This window comes from Chiloscyllium plagiosum, unplaced genomic scaffold, assembly GCF_037043375.1.
Source record: "Chiloscyllium plagiosum isolate Xiang-an unplaced genomic scaffold, Cpla_swu_hap1 HiC_scaffold_52, whole genome shotgun sequence".
NCBI classification, from domain to species: domain Eukaryota; kingdom Metazoa; phylum Chordata; class Chondrichthyes; order Orectolobiformes; family Hemiscylliidae; genus Chiloscyllium; species Chiloscyllium plagiosum.
In genome coordinates this window covers 21224664-21238733 of record NW_028270190.1, presented here as the reverse complement: position 1 = coordinate 21238733, position 14070 = coordinate 21224664, and positions in this window count along the sequence as shown.

The following is a 14070-nucleotide window of genomic DNA, read 5'->3' as shown; positions in this document are numbered from 1 at the left end:
TCCTAATCCAAACCTCCAACTCACCCTCAATGCCATATCTCCGTATTTTCTGCAGTAGCCTACCATGGGGAACCTTCTCAAACGCCTTACTAAAATCCACATATACCACATCTACCGCTTTCCCCTCATCAACCTCCTTCGTCACCTTTTCAAAGAATTCAATAAGGTTTGTGAGGCACGACCTGCCCTTCACAAAACCATGCTGACTATCCTTGATCACATTATTCCTATCCAGATGTGCATAAATCCTATCCCTTACAATTCTCTCTAAGACTTTGCCCACAACAGAAGTGAGACTCACCGGCCTATAGTTACTTTCATTGGTATCGCGATTGTGATACCAATGAAAGTAATGTGGCAGAAACAAGTTCTCTCACACAGAAAAAAAATGAAAAATGAAACACATATTGGCAAATTAATAAATACGGCTTTCAAGTCTATACACAGGCGTGCGTGAACAAACATACATGGATATAAATTGGTGGAAAGAAGATAAGGACAGACGTATGCATTAACTTTTTCTTCATGCAAAAATTAACACGCTCATCAATATATATAAATACAGAGAGAATATCACACAGTCACACACTGAGCACTAATACATGCGAAGAATGCAACATCTATAAATGTGAAACACCTACGTACTCTCACAAGCAAGGTTGCATTCGCGCAGATGTACAAACATTGACCCACCTATAAATTCAATATAAATATGCAACAAAATATGCATACAGAGTCCTGAAGAAGGGCTTATGGCCGAAACGTCGATTCTCCCGCTCCTTGGATGCTGCCTGACCTGTTGCGCTTTCCTAGCAACACATCCTTCAGCTCATACGCACAGAACCACTTATAAATGCAGAGAGTGACACATGCAGAAAATGCAAATGCAGCATTATTCATCATCGTAGCAAATGTCCACACATAGACAGCCGCAACACAAATACATGCTAAGCAGATGCAGAATCAAAAAAGAAGACACCGAGGACAGGTTTAGCATCAAAATAGTGCGATTTATCAAAGACACGGAAGAGTGATCACTGATGGACTGAACACATTGACTGCAACAAATTAGACAGGTATAACATTTTGTGAGCCAATGAAATTCTCAGTTACGGAATGGAATTTGAAATTTTTTAATCTGAATTCCAAGACATGCAATGAAGTTTCACTCAATTGATAACGGAAGCCACCTGTCACTTCGAAGACACATGTTAAGAGTTTCAAGGAAGGGAAATGTGGTCACAAATTCAGCATTTTCCATTTGGTAGGATACGGAACAGTTCGATCAAATCGATTCGCCAGTACGCACAGCAAGAAAATGTGATTTGAATTATGTACTTTTTGAACAAAACCTTCCGAGAGTGCCCTTGAGCATTAACAGTTTATTACGAAATGGGGAGAGCACTGTCCAAAGTACGGCTCGGCAGAACTCCGAAGTACAACAGAACGTTGCAGGATTATACAGAAAACCAGGCATGAGCTCAGACACAGGCTGACCGTTAATTACAGGATATCAGTTTGGTGTGAGGGGGTACTGAGTCAGATGACATCTCTCAAAGTCAACCCTAATTGATATGACACATTCCACAAGTGGACTGGAGTGAAATTTATCACGTCACGTTTGTTGCAGGGGACTTGCAAAAAATGTCGGACAGAAGTCTTAAGTAGAGCAACAACATATATTAGCAATATATCGTAAACTAAATGACGGGCTAAGTATGCTTCAGCAACTAAGCTATATGTTCCAGCAATACATCAGAGTGAGGAATCTAGGAGCAGGCAAACAATGGCGTCTTGAACAGATAAACTATACATTAGCGTTGCATCATAATGAGAGCAAAGCGAGGGGGCTTTGAGACAGGCACAGCTCATATACCAAGGAGTTTTTTCTGCTGGCGTGAGGGGCACTTAAGCAAAATTGTTTCTTAAACAGGACGGAAATAACACCCAATAAAATGGCTTCCACAATCGTACATTTTCTTTTCACCATCTAAAGAGCAGGTCAGGATCTTCAGCAAAAGCGTGAAGGTAGCGAGAGCCAAGGGGCTTGTTTAGACGTGGAGGTTCTAAATCACACAGGTAGTCCCACGAATCTGAGGTGTCAGCGCTGTTAGGGCTGGGATCTGGGGCTCAGGGCCTGTGCCAGTGAAGGGGGATCGTGACCAGCTGGGCTAATTATGCGATGAAGAGGAGAAGTGAGACAAAGCACGCACACACTGCTTAATGAAACTAACAAGGATCGCAAGAAGAGCACAGACAACAAGGACAATGAGCACTTGTCGAAGAGCACTGGCCCAGGATCTGAGCGACGAGCCCAAGCAACTCCACAAGTCCCACCTGGAGCTGGGTTGCCACTGAGGCAGTGCTCTCTTGGATCGATTTATATGCGTCCACTCGAGTGGTCCTTGAATTTTGAATACTGTGCGGGTGATTATTAGAACAAGATCCTGGCATTCCCACATAGGCTCCAATTTTCTGCGGTCCCCATTCTTAGGCTTAGTGTGCCTGTGACTATAAACATTAAAGACTATTAGTTTACGTATGCAGATATTTCCCACTTTTCTAAGGTGTTGTGACAGTAGTGTCAGCCGTTGGGACGATTCATTGAGTCAGTTCAACTACTATAATTAGACGGTATTTGTACCAATGTACTCGAGATAATTTTATAAGAACAAGTTAGAGGAAAGTAAAAAGGACCACCAGGCAAGGGAGTGGATTTGGAACCCTCCTTGCCCAAGTGTGTACAACTTTATACATAATCAGTTAAAACAGGCAAGAGCAACGAAGGAACACAAACTTTCACCGCTTTGGGCACCCATATCATGGTTTGAGTGCCGAGGGAGCACCCTATTTGAGTTCATAGCTTGTGGTCTTCAGCCTAGTCTTACCGCTCTGACTGCTGTGCCTTACCCAGATCTGGCATTTCCGTCCTTACCTAGTCTCTGTGAGGATAAAACTTTCTATGTTTCTACAAGGCTCCGTAATCGTGGCTACTCCAAAAGCACAACAAGAGTCATCCTTTTGCTAGAATGCAACATGTCAAACCTTACGTTAGCTCCAAGGCAGCTGCAAAGACACTTCTCTCCTTAGTAGCTACATTTCCAGTTGGTATGTTGGTCTCAGTTAACCTTTTCGGGGTTGGCACATGGGGCATAGGAATCGCTAGGTTGTTGGACGTCTTCGGTTTTGCTTGCAACCTCGATCGTGGTTTGGTCTTATTCTGGACATCCAAGTAGAAAATCACTGCTCACTGAAATTGCGACCGGAATTGTTAGACGATTTCATCTCATTTGTCTGGAACATGTCGGCGACACCAGAAGGAATACATCGCAAAAGCATCGCATTAAACAAAGGTGAGTCAGCTTGTAAATTGAAAAGCTGATTGCCTGGTAAAAATTCCTGAGCAGGCAACATATCGCAATATTGACCTCGTGACTCACAAGGTTTGAGATTGCATTTCAGTTCATCACGAATATTTGCAGGTTGTTGTAAAACTCGTTCTAATGACTGTATTGAGTGGTACACCTGTATGTCATTGTCAGGGAATGAAGCCTTCATATCCTCATAAATACAGACGGGCCTGATAAGTGGCATTAACACATCCGTATTGTCCTTCGAATATATTGAGCAATTGGACTTGTTCTCCTTGCAGTCAGGGGCTTGGTTCATTAACATTCATCTGCTTATCGAGACAGCCTCGGTTGTGGATTACTCAGGCCACTTACTTTTATGATGTCGGCTATGAAGATGGTTACCAATGCTGGTCCCTTCATCTTCACAGAAACGGGAGGTTTATAATTGGAGGTGTGGAATCAAAGGTCATGTGGATAAGGCAAAAGCAGGATACTGAATGTGGATGATCAGCCATAATCATTGTCGTGGAAATTAAATCGACTGGACTCAATTATTGGCAAGAGCAAAGGAAGGAGCTTCATTCTAAATTCTGCAGAATTGACTCCATTACACTACGGGTCCGGGTAATAGTCGTGCCTTAAGTAATCCTTCGTAGAGACTCATTATCAGAGATTAAATACAGCACGAAAAGGGTTCAGTGAACTTTCACGTGATATTAGAGCAAAACCCCATGGAAGGTGATTGCCGTCTCCAGAGTGTTTAGGAGACAGCAAGTTTGAGGGTAGTTTTAGACTTGGAACCACCACTGGCTGAGTTGGACTCGCCAAAGACATGCCAGGCACGTGGTTTCTTGGTTTACGAAAACCAAGGCATTGAGGTAGACGCGGCCAAAGCAAGAGGGGACCTCCAGAGGTAAAAAGCAAGTCAAAGGGAAAAGATAACAGAGAGAGAGAGCTGAACACTTTTCCAGTTACACTAAAAATGGCAAGATCAAACAAAGGGAGAGTCCACACAGGACTTGGAATGGCCAACCAAAAATACAATATATGCTACTAATTACGGCCCAGAATCTGTAAAGCAGTCAGAATTGTGGATTGAGGAATGTGGTTTTCCTGAGGGAGGAAGTTTTAGTAAACGACAGCTGGAAATATTGAGTTCGAAGTTGGAGGACAGGGAGAAAGAGAAAAGGAAGAGAAAAATATATCCCGTGAATTGGAGTGCTTATAACATGTGCAAGGCTGAGGCTGATATCAGGGAAAGGAAATCACAAGTAAAAGATAAATCAAATACACGGACGAACACCAGTACACATGCAGACGCGCGGAAAACAACCTCACGAAGCTGAACTGTGTTTAAAGTCTATTTCAGTTTCTGACCTTGATGACTGCCCTCCGAGACCTACAGCACCCCTACATGATCCGCCTGGCGAAGATTCCACGTCAGCGCCCGCTGCCTCAGGATCTGCTGGATCACTGATAGCCCGCCATACCCGCAACCAATTGAAGCAAGAAGCCCAAAAGAAGGACGACCACTCCAAGACAGAAAGGCATTCAGGGCCTGTTTGCGGTCACCCTCCGACGGATGATGAGTCAGACGGTGAGTGTACTGCTGTACGATCATCGAACCAGATAGTTCTGCAAGCACCAATGGTTGAATTTTTAGGTCCAGAAGGGCATCCAGTGTTGTAAAACTGGCCATGGACCATGAAGGATCTGGAAAGTGCCGATGGGCGGTTGCCTAACTCACGCGAGGTTCGAGGTAATAAGTTCGCCGAAGAAGTTGCAAAGTTCTGTAATCAGTTCCGTCTCACGTGATATGAGATGAGATGTCTCCTGGGACGAAAGGTAGATGCCAATGTCACGAAAATCAAGTATACCTGGCCAAATGCAAACCTTCATGGCAGGGTAGCAGACGCACAAGCGGAGCAGAACGAAGACTTCAATGCTTTTGTTGCAGCGCTGGCAACCGCCTGTAGGGAGGCATTCCCAGTGCGAATGGACATGACCAAAATTACAATGTGTAAACAACGGGAAGGTGAGACCGTGTCCCAGTAACGTTCGTGCCTCACTGAAGTCTGTAATGCCCATGGTGGACTGAGACCACCCGACAACATCACTGCGGCAGAAAGCATGCCTTATGAGGCACACCTGAGGACCAGCTTCATCAATGGAATGAAAGACGAAAAAGCAAAAACATGTAAAAGAGACATGGATTACCTAGGACACGAGAAAGCTGAATTTGATAGAACGACACGCGATACGTGCTGAAAAATTGCTTACCCAAGAAAAGTATAAGCGGAAATTAAAGATGGAACAGCAAGCACATAAAGCTCAGCTTACAGTGATGCAAATGGTCACCCAGCCGTTAGAGGGAGGGGCTGCAGGAAGACAGAGAGGCAGAGGTGGAGTTCGCGGCGCGGGCAGGGGTAGATCTGTTGGATGCTTTGTTTGCAGAGCAATGGACTGATGGGCGAGACAGTGCCAACACAGACAGCCTCAGTTGGTCCTGGAGGATGGTCGACAGGGTGACTGACAGGGGAAGGCTGAGGTGGAGACGAGAAGCCCACAACACACAGAATCAAGTGAAAGCAGCACTGCAACAACCAACAGGAGGGAACTGCATGATCTAGCACCTGGAGAGTGGGTAGTGGTGAAAGAATTCAGGAGGAAAAACTGGAAGGTGAAGAGGTGGCTTGGACCATTTTAAGTGATCCGTGCAACACAGACAGCAGTTAAGATCGCAGAAAGAGCCACGTGCACACACGCCAGACATTGCAAGTGTGTTGCTGGGCCTGATTAGGCATCAGACAGCACCGGAACCATTTAAGGGCAAATAGTGATTAGAAGCCTCATAAAAATATGGGCTGCCCCAGCTCAAACTTTTAGCAAGTGCCCTGGTCGGACTATTCATACGGGCTGAGGCATTGCGTGGACCCCACCGTACCATGGCGTTGACGAGTGTGACGTGTGCACATGGGCTATGTACAGGTACACCCGAGCAAGTGACGATACCACCACAAAGCTCGGTGGTGTCTAAGGAAAAGTCTGGTGTTTCCTTAACATTGTTTGATATATAGCTACTCTGGCTCTGTATTTTTGTTTGTTGTTGCTGTCGTTGTCCTTGATGTCATAGGATGACAAAAAGATGGAAAACGTAATGGAAAATTATCCATTTACTGTGAAATTTGAAAGAGAATGATTTTCTAACGCCTGCAGACATCTTATCACTGTTCGTATTATGTCCACATCCAACACGAACTTGCGATAATCGAACTCAGAAAAAGCTGAAGAACTGATATGTCTAAGACCAGGGGATGAGAGAATAACAACTTGAATTCTCCCAGTCTTTGCCCTTGAGAGCGTGATAAGAAACACGATAAGTAAAGCATCAAAACAATGTTCAGAACTCCTTACATTGAGGCATCTGGCTTAGTGTAATGGAGTCAATTCGGCAGAATTTAAAATAAAGTCCCTTTCTTTGATCTTGCTAATAATTGAGTCAAGTCGATTTAATTTCCACGAAAATCATAATGAATGGTGGTGCTGGCTCGTAGGGCCGAATAGCCTACTCCTGCACATATTGCCTATTGTCTATTGTCTGTTGAGTGCTGAAGACTATCAGGACATATAAGTGGCTCACTGGCTCTCCTTGAATAACATCCCTTTCCCCCATCCATATCAGTGTCATCCCCATCCTGAAGTAGTGTCGGTGTGTCAGGCATAAGCTCAGGATCCCGATTAGTACTTAGATTCTTTTACAGCGCTTTTGCTTCAACACCATTTTTTACACATTCTATTACATCGCTTGCTTCCATTGCCAATTGGATGTGCAGTGCTCAATTTATCATATGGGATGGTTGAGGTAAACATGAGTCAATGTTGCCATGCTTTCAACTAATTATGAGGCAACAACATAGACGGCTGAAAATGTATGATAGTGCATAAACCATTCAATCTTGCCAATCTTGTTAACGCAAGATGGAAACTGAACACGTGACTGAGACATTTCACTATTAATTAATAAGAACAAATAGATTTTAAAGTCACTAAAATGATTCAATATGCCTATAATTGCAGTCATGAAATTGTATCAGGATTGTTCTAATCGGAGAATATCACACTTAACTTATTAAATCACAAGTTTTGTTCCGATTTAGTATGAGTTTTGCCTCGAGACTTCAATATGAAAGTGAAATAAACTCATTCCAGACCCAATTGCATAATATAAAATGCGCACTGTTTCGAATCCTAAAACCCATTATAAATAACCGGTTGCAGACTCTCCATGTGAATCCCAGATTTAGTTCCTTAAGCGGTTCTGATCAGTCATTGCTCAGTCATTGCGTCATAGGGTGTGAAATGACTGCAGCTGCATCAATAAAGTCATGTCTACTCACACAGTATCAAAATGCTTGTATGCACAAATGAAAACTTAATCCAAAGACACAAATATCAACAATACTATCTTAACTTTTGCCACATGATTTCTTTCTCAGAAAATCATGTTGAACTGATACTTGAATTTTTAATGGGGAAGGGAAATTAACATCGAATAAAGTTACGCCTGACACTTCGTATGCACAAATGAGATGCAGCAGTGTAAAAATTAATTCTGTTCGAATCATGCCTTTGAAAACTCTATCACTGGTTTGGGATATTACATCCATCTTCATACTTAGAGTTTTACAATTTTTCAATATTATTTTTGTGATGTTCACTGCAATTCCTCTACTGAATGATCACACGTTAAAGTCTGAGATGATTGCCCTCAATGTTACGATTAGATAATCTTGTTTAAGTAATAAACAGATACCTACTTTCAAACCGGAACAGAATCATTCTGCAAGCGAATTCAAGGTTTTCAGTGGTACAACTTTAACTGACCTCACTCAATCCTTCAATTAGTCCAACACCTGGTGAAAACAGGGAGTGAAATCGATCTTTGTCAGAAGCAGAAATTATGCAAGAGTTGCGAGCAGATTTACACTTGTGTCAAATATTGTAAAATCTGAGGAGAATTTTTTTTGTTTAAAGATTGTAATGTCGTCTCCCGCCATTTTGAATTGGCTTGAATTTCATGAAAATAAAAAAATGTCGAGTTAACAATTGATAGTCTTGCCGTCATAGTCTAGGAGAACAACAATCCTGAATCTCGAGCGCCAGGAAACAACCAGAAAAATTCAATCAACAACAAGCAAATGTGCATCAATAAAAGACCACAATAATGTAATCGTTCTGCTAGCTTCAGAGTCTCGGGGCTGAGAGGGTCACTCTCTCTTCCTGGCAACAATTTTTCTATTTTAGTTTTTTAAAGATTCTGGTGATTCTAAGTGTCATGAAACATTCACATTCCAGAAGAGTCAAAATTTGGGAGTTCCAATTCTAATAATGTTTTCAAGCCTAGGTGTGCGTGCTTCTATAGTAGTCGACGATGAAGGGGAAAATACAATGGAGAATGTAATAGTCGCCCTCTGTGTCCCATTGGCTCAACTCAGGAAAGTCTGGACTTTCTGAGGCAAGCAACTATATATAATGCATGTTTGTCCAAGCCAATTAAACTTGTTAGGCACAAGAGCTTACTGGGCGTATTGAAACATGTCACAAACCTCAACATAGGTCCAATGATTGTTAAATGGTGTTTCACGGGTCATAATTCTGGGCAAGCAAGTTCTTTATTAGAAATATCTGTGAATCGTGAGATTCTTTTACCAACACTTGCAGTCCAGATAATAGAGCCCTGTTGAGTACTTGCACTCATAAAATGTGGATAAGTAGCGAGAACTGTAATAGCTTTTTAAACAACATTCTTTCTCTGGCCAGCTTTCCTGGTCGTTTGGAAAGTGACAACAGCAACAATCCAGTTTGGGTCGGTAATTTTGGGATATTTAGGGGAACAGGGTTCGAGTCCCGTGGGAAGGTTTTGAATGTGTTCGCTGAACGCTGATTTTGATTGCAAATGTACGGGCTGATGGCTCTTAGCCACATTCATAAATTCAACAAGGGAAAAGATTTGGCGCAAAATGGCGACTCCCCAGCTCATTGGATGCTGCCAGACCTGCTCTGCTTTTCAGTTACCACGCTCTCAACTCTAATCTCCAGCATCTGTAATCTTCACGTTCTCTAATGAAATCGCCTAATTTAGGTGTTGCATTTAGTTGTCTACCATCGCGTTTCAGCGTGGCTTCCGTGGGGACAAAAGCATGGGGTTCGGTCTGCACAGCAGAACAAGATTGCCTTGACCCCGTCACCGCTGTTTTGATCTTATATGTAGAGTGGTTTGATCCAATCGTCACCTGCCTCGTCGTATGCGCAGAAACGTTACCTCTAGGGAAACAAAGAGGACACAAACAAAGACAAAACACACAAACTGTGGTTCTATAGCCAATTCTGAAGGATACCAAAAGTTAGTAGTGTTCAGCACAGGTTAGGATAATGTACTTAACCGATATCTGCAATTTTAATTCGCCCCATGCATCACTCCCATTTACACTTACGCAAATTTAAACTGTTGAAAGCACTAATTCATTTCTGCAGAAGACCCCGTAATGAAGGGGACCATGCCAGCTATACCAATTTTTCAAGAAAATCTTGAGAGGCAGAACTTGAGCATTGGCCTGTTTATTACAAGATTCATCATGGAGATATCCTCGGCCTTAAAAGTGGCTCGGTTGGATTCTGAAGTACAGCACAAAGTTACAAGGTTATATAGAAAAGAAGACAAGACTGAGACACAGATTGACCATTAAAGATAAAGTGTCAGAATGGTCTGAGAAAGTACCGAATCAGGGGTCAGCTGTCAAGGTCAAACCTAAAAGATGCTACACGTTCTGCAGGTAAACAGCAGTGAAAGTTATCACCGAACATGCTATTATCAGAAGGTCCGTGACAAATGCAGGATAGATTTCCTTAATGTGATGGACATCACTTACAGGCAAAATATCGTTGAGAGAGAGAAGCTGATTGACAAGAGGAGGCGTCTTTGAGCAATTAAGCTGGACAGACCAGCAATGTATCACAGTGGGAGAGGAACTAAGCTATGTGCGAGACAGCCACCAAGGCTACATACCAAATACTATTGATCTGTCGGGGGAGGGGTCCTTCAACAACAGGGTTCCTTCACCAGGAGGGAAGCCAAAGCCCAGAAAACGGCTTCCACAGATACCAATGCATAAGCACTTAAAATAGCCTGTTTTATCTCTTCATAATGCCTAGACCCCTCATCTGACAATGCAGCAAGTGCCTTACTGTCTCTGCTGAAAACTTTATTCTGGAATACCCATTATTCCTCGAATCACGACATTTGCCTAGACAATTTTTACATTGAAATAAAGAAGGCTTCAACATATTTCTCATTACATCATGGTAAAGTTTTGACATATATTTAAATATCAATACCTTCTCTTTTAATCTCCATCCTGTTAACTTTTCTTTGTTGACTGAGTCGCAACTTTTCAAATTCAAATCCTCTCTCTCTCCCTCTGTGTCTGTCTTTCGTCTCTGTCTCTTTTCTCAGTTAAGAACACTTTTTCTCTCTTTTTCCTGTCTCTTCTTCCTGTTTCTTCTCTCTCCCTCTTCCTTTTTCTTCTCTCTCTCTTTCTCTTTGTCTCTCCCTTTTGTTTGTCTTGGACCTCCATTTTCGTCAGTTGCTATTTATCTTTTCTCTACATCTACTGCACTGATCTGTTACTCTGACACACGTAAATGTTTGAGTAATTCCCTTACAATGAGGAGAAAGTGAGGGCTGAAGAAGGGCATATGCCCGAAACGTCGATTCTCTTGTTCCCTGGATGCTGCCTGACCTGCTGCGCTCTTCCAGCAACACATTTTCAGCTAATTTCCTTGCAATGTCAGCTTTACATTTATCATTAGTTAAACGCAAATCAAACTTTTTATAATTTTAAAAGGACTGCCATTTTCTTTCGTTGTACACTTACTTGGCAAATTTGATAATCATCTTAATATCGCAGAAGCTCTTTAGCAATTTTAAGAGCAATTCCCCTCATTTTTTATTTAATTACTCACATTTAATCACCGAAATTAGATCAATTGTGTCGCCTATGGTTTATTTAATGATCAAGACACTAAAATGTTAATGCTTCAATCTCCTGGGCTTTTTCGGACTCCTGATCTATTCAAATCTATCCACATCGCTGAATGGATCTTTTTAAACGTGTTCAAATCACGAATCCGTGACCCAAACTGTTCAAATTCTGGCTACGACCCCCTAAACTGTTAGAGCACACGGTAAACCCCTTTGCTGAATTAAACTAGCAACACAGATAAGATTCATCCAATGATATCATCTGTTAAAATTGGACAGGCAAAGAAGTATCCCAAAAATCACTACTTAAAGTAAAAATTAATAACTTTATGTTCAAGTCTAATACAGAATTTTAACTAACAACGATTTATAACTCCTTTCTCTTCAGCCTGTCTTTTACCTCCCACTCCACATTACTTGTCCGATAAAAGAAATCCCAATTATAATTTACATAAAAAGGTAGCGTGTGAAAACCAGGAGCTTTGCCGAATTTCCTCTGTCGATCTGTCTGTCTTCTTTTCTGCTTCTTATGGATTCTGCGTCACAGGTCTTTGATAGATAAAGATTGCTTTTTTGAGAGCAGTTCTGCTGGCAGTCTGTATTAGTTGGTGATTTGCTGCTCTTTGACATTCTGGCTAACTGTTTAAAATGTACGATAGTTTTACGCTGAACTATCGGGTTATTTCATTGTTTTTAATATTGTCAAAATAATAAAAGCAAACATGATTGCACTTTGGTACCTTGGATTTAATTTAAAATGATTGGCTGAATTTGAATTTGATTTTTTTTTGGCTCATAGCAACTCACCGACAGGTGGCTATTCCAACATATGCTACATTTTACATTTTCCTACACCGTTGCCTTGCTAAACGTTGCTAGTCTTTAAACTCGTTTAAAGGTACAATGCACCGACAACTTCTTAACAGTTCTAATGTCAGCTTTCAATATTGGGATTGGCATTGGCCTGCTTAGCCGTGTGCATAGACCCCACCAAGTGGATAATGGTAGAATAGATAACGTTCTGGCTCTCAGCTTTCTTCAGTCTTTGAAAGCAGTATTGAATGAGCAGAAAGCAGTTCGGAAGATAAATGGCGTGTTGACCAAAATTTCAAGGGGATTTCTGTAGAGGAGTAAGGGTCTCTTAGTGCAACTGTGCAGTGTCTTGGTGAGACCTCATCGCCGACATTGTGGAGTAATGAGTGCAGTTCTAATTTCCTTACATAGTAAAGCACAAACCTGACATTGATGGATTGCAGCAAAGAAAGACCAGACTGATCTCTGGGCTGACAAGCTTGTCGTGGGACCAGGTTTGGGGTCATATCCCCCAAGCTTTCGGAGAATGACTGGAGATCTCAGGGACAAACTCACAAAGATTGAGACACATTGGCAGCAAGGATGATAATTCCCCGGGCTTGTACTTCTAAAACAAGCAGCTACAGTATTAGGTAAAGGCATTGAGATTAGAATAAACGTCGGCAATCAGACACTGGCGAACCTCGGAATTCTCTCACAGATAAGGCAATAAAAACCAAGGCATCGAATATAAGGATTTCTGGACACGATAGTAATGGAAACAATGCAGGATATCGTTTTTGGGTAGACGAGCAGCCATCATTATATTTAGGTTTTATAAGATGGTAGCTGAGTTCCTGTGGAACACCATGTTATACAAAACCATGGAATTCAAGTCATGAAACGTAGGCGAAAAAACATGTCTCGGGCGAAATGCCACAAATCGCGGAAAAAATCAAAACAGAAGTAATGGTTACCTTAACACAGTGTCGTTCAATATTTAATTTATATATTGTAATGAAACATTTCTGTAAATGAAACACTTTAAGACTACAATCACTGACTGCAGCATTGTACCTTTCACGATGCGCTTCATCAGAGAAAATGCAAACCGACTGAGCACATGATGCCTACACGGAATTCCAGTTCTCTGTAAATTTTGGTCCAGTGTGAAATTAAGTTCCTTCTAAATATACAAGATATTACCACTTTCAAGCTCATTTCTCAGACTTATCGAGCTGATTCCTTTCCTGTTGTAGCTGTGCTTGCATTTTCCAGGCAGTGGATTCTGAGGTTGCATTTTGCTGCTCAGTTAGCGCCAAGAGAGAGTTGTGTAGCAGTCAAATGGAGTTCGATTTATATATATAAAGTTCGTCAATTCACTAATTGCTTTACATCCACATTGTTTAATAAAAAAAAGTTACAGGAAAACGAATTGTATATTGAATAGTCAGCAAAATCCGTTGAATTTTCGTTGAATGTGAAGACAGAGCCTTCAGCCCAACAAGACCATCCAAATAGTAACTCATCCAGAACCATTCCCCTCCTACTCTACATTTACCTCGGACAAATACACCTTAGCGACATGACCCTGTACACAATTTAACATGATCAGTTCACTGAACCTGCAAGTGTTTTTGTTGAGAGTGGAAACCGGGGCACTCTGTCCTCTCAAACAATCTCTTTTTCTTTGCACTTGCACACACTCATCTCGCCCTAAGTCTATCTCTCTTTCTCTGTCTGCTCACCGCACTCTCTTGTCGCACCCTTCCACTCTTTCTCACACACTTACACGAACTCCTTTCCTTCCCACTCTCTTTTTCTCCCTCTCCGGCACACTCTCTCTACTATCTCATACTCTCTATCTCTATTCTCCATTCTACC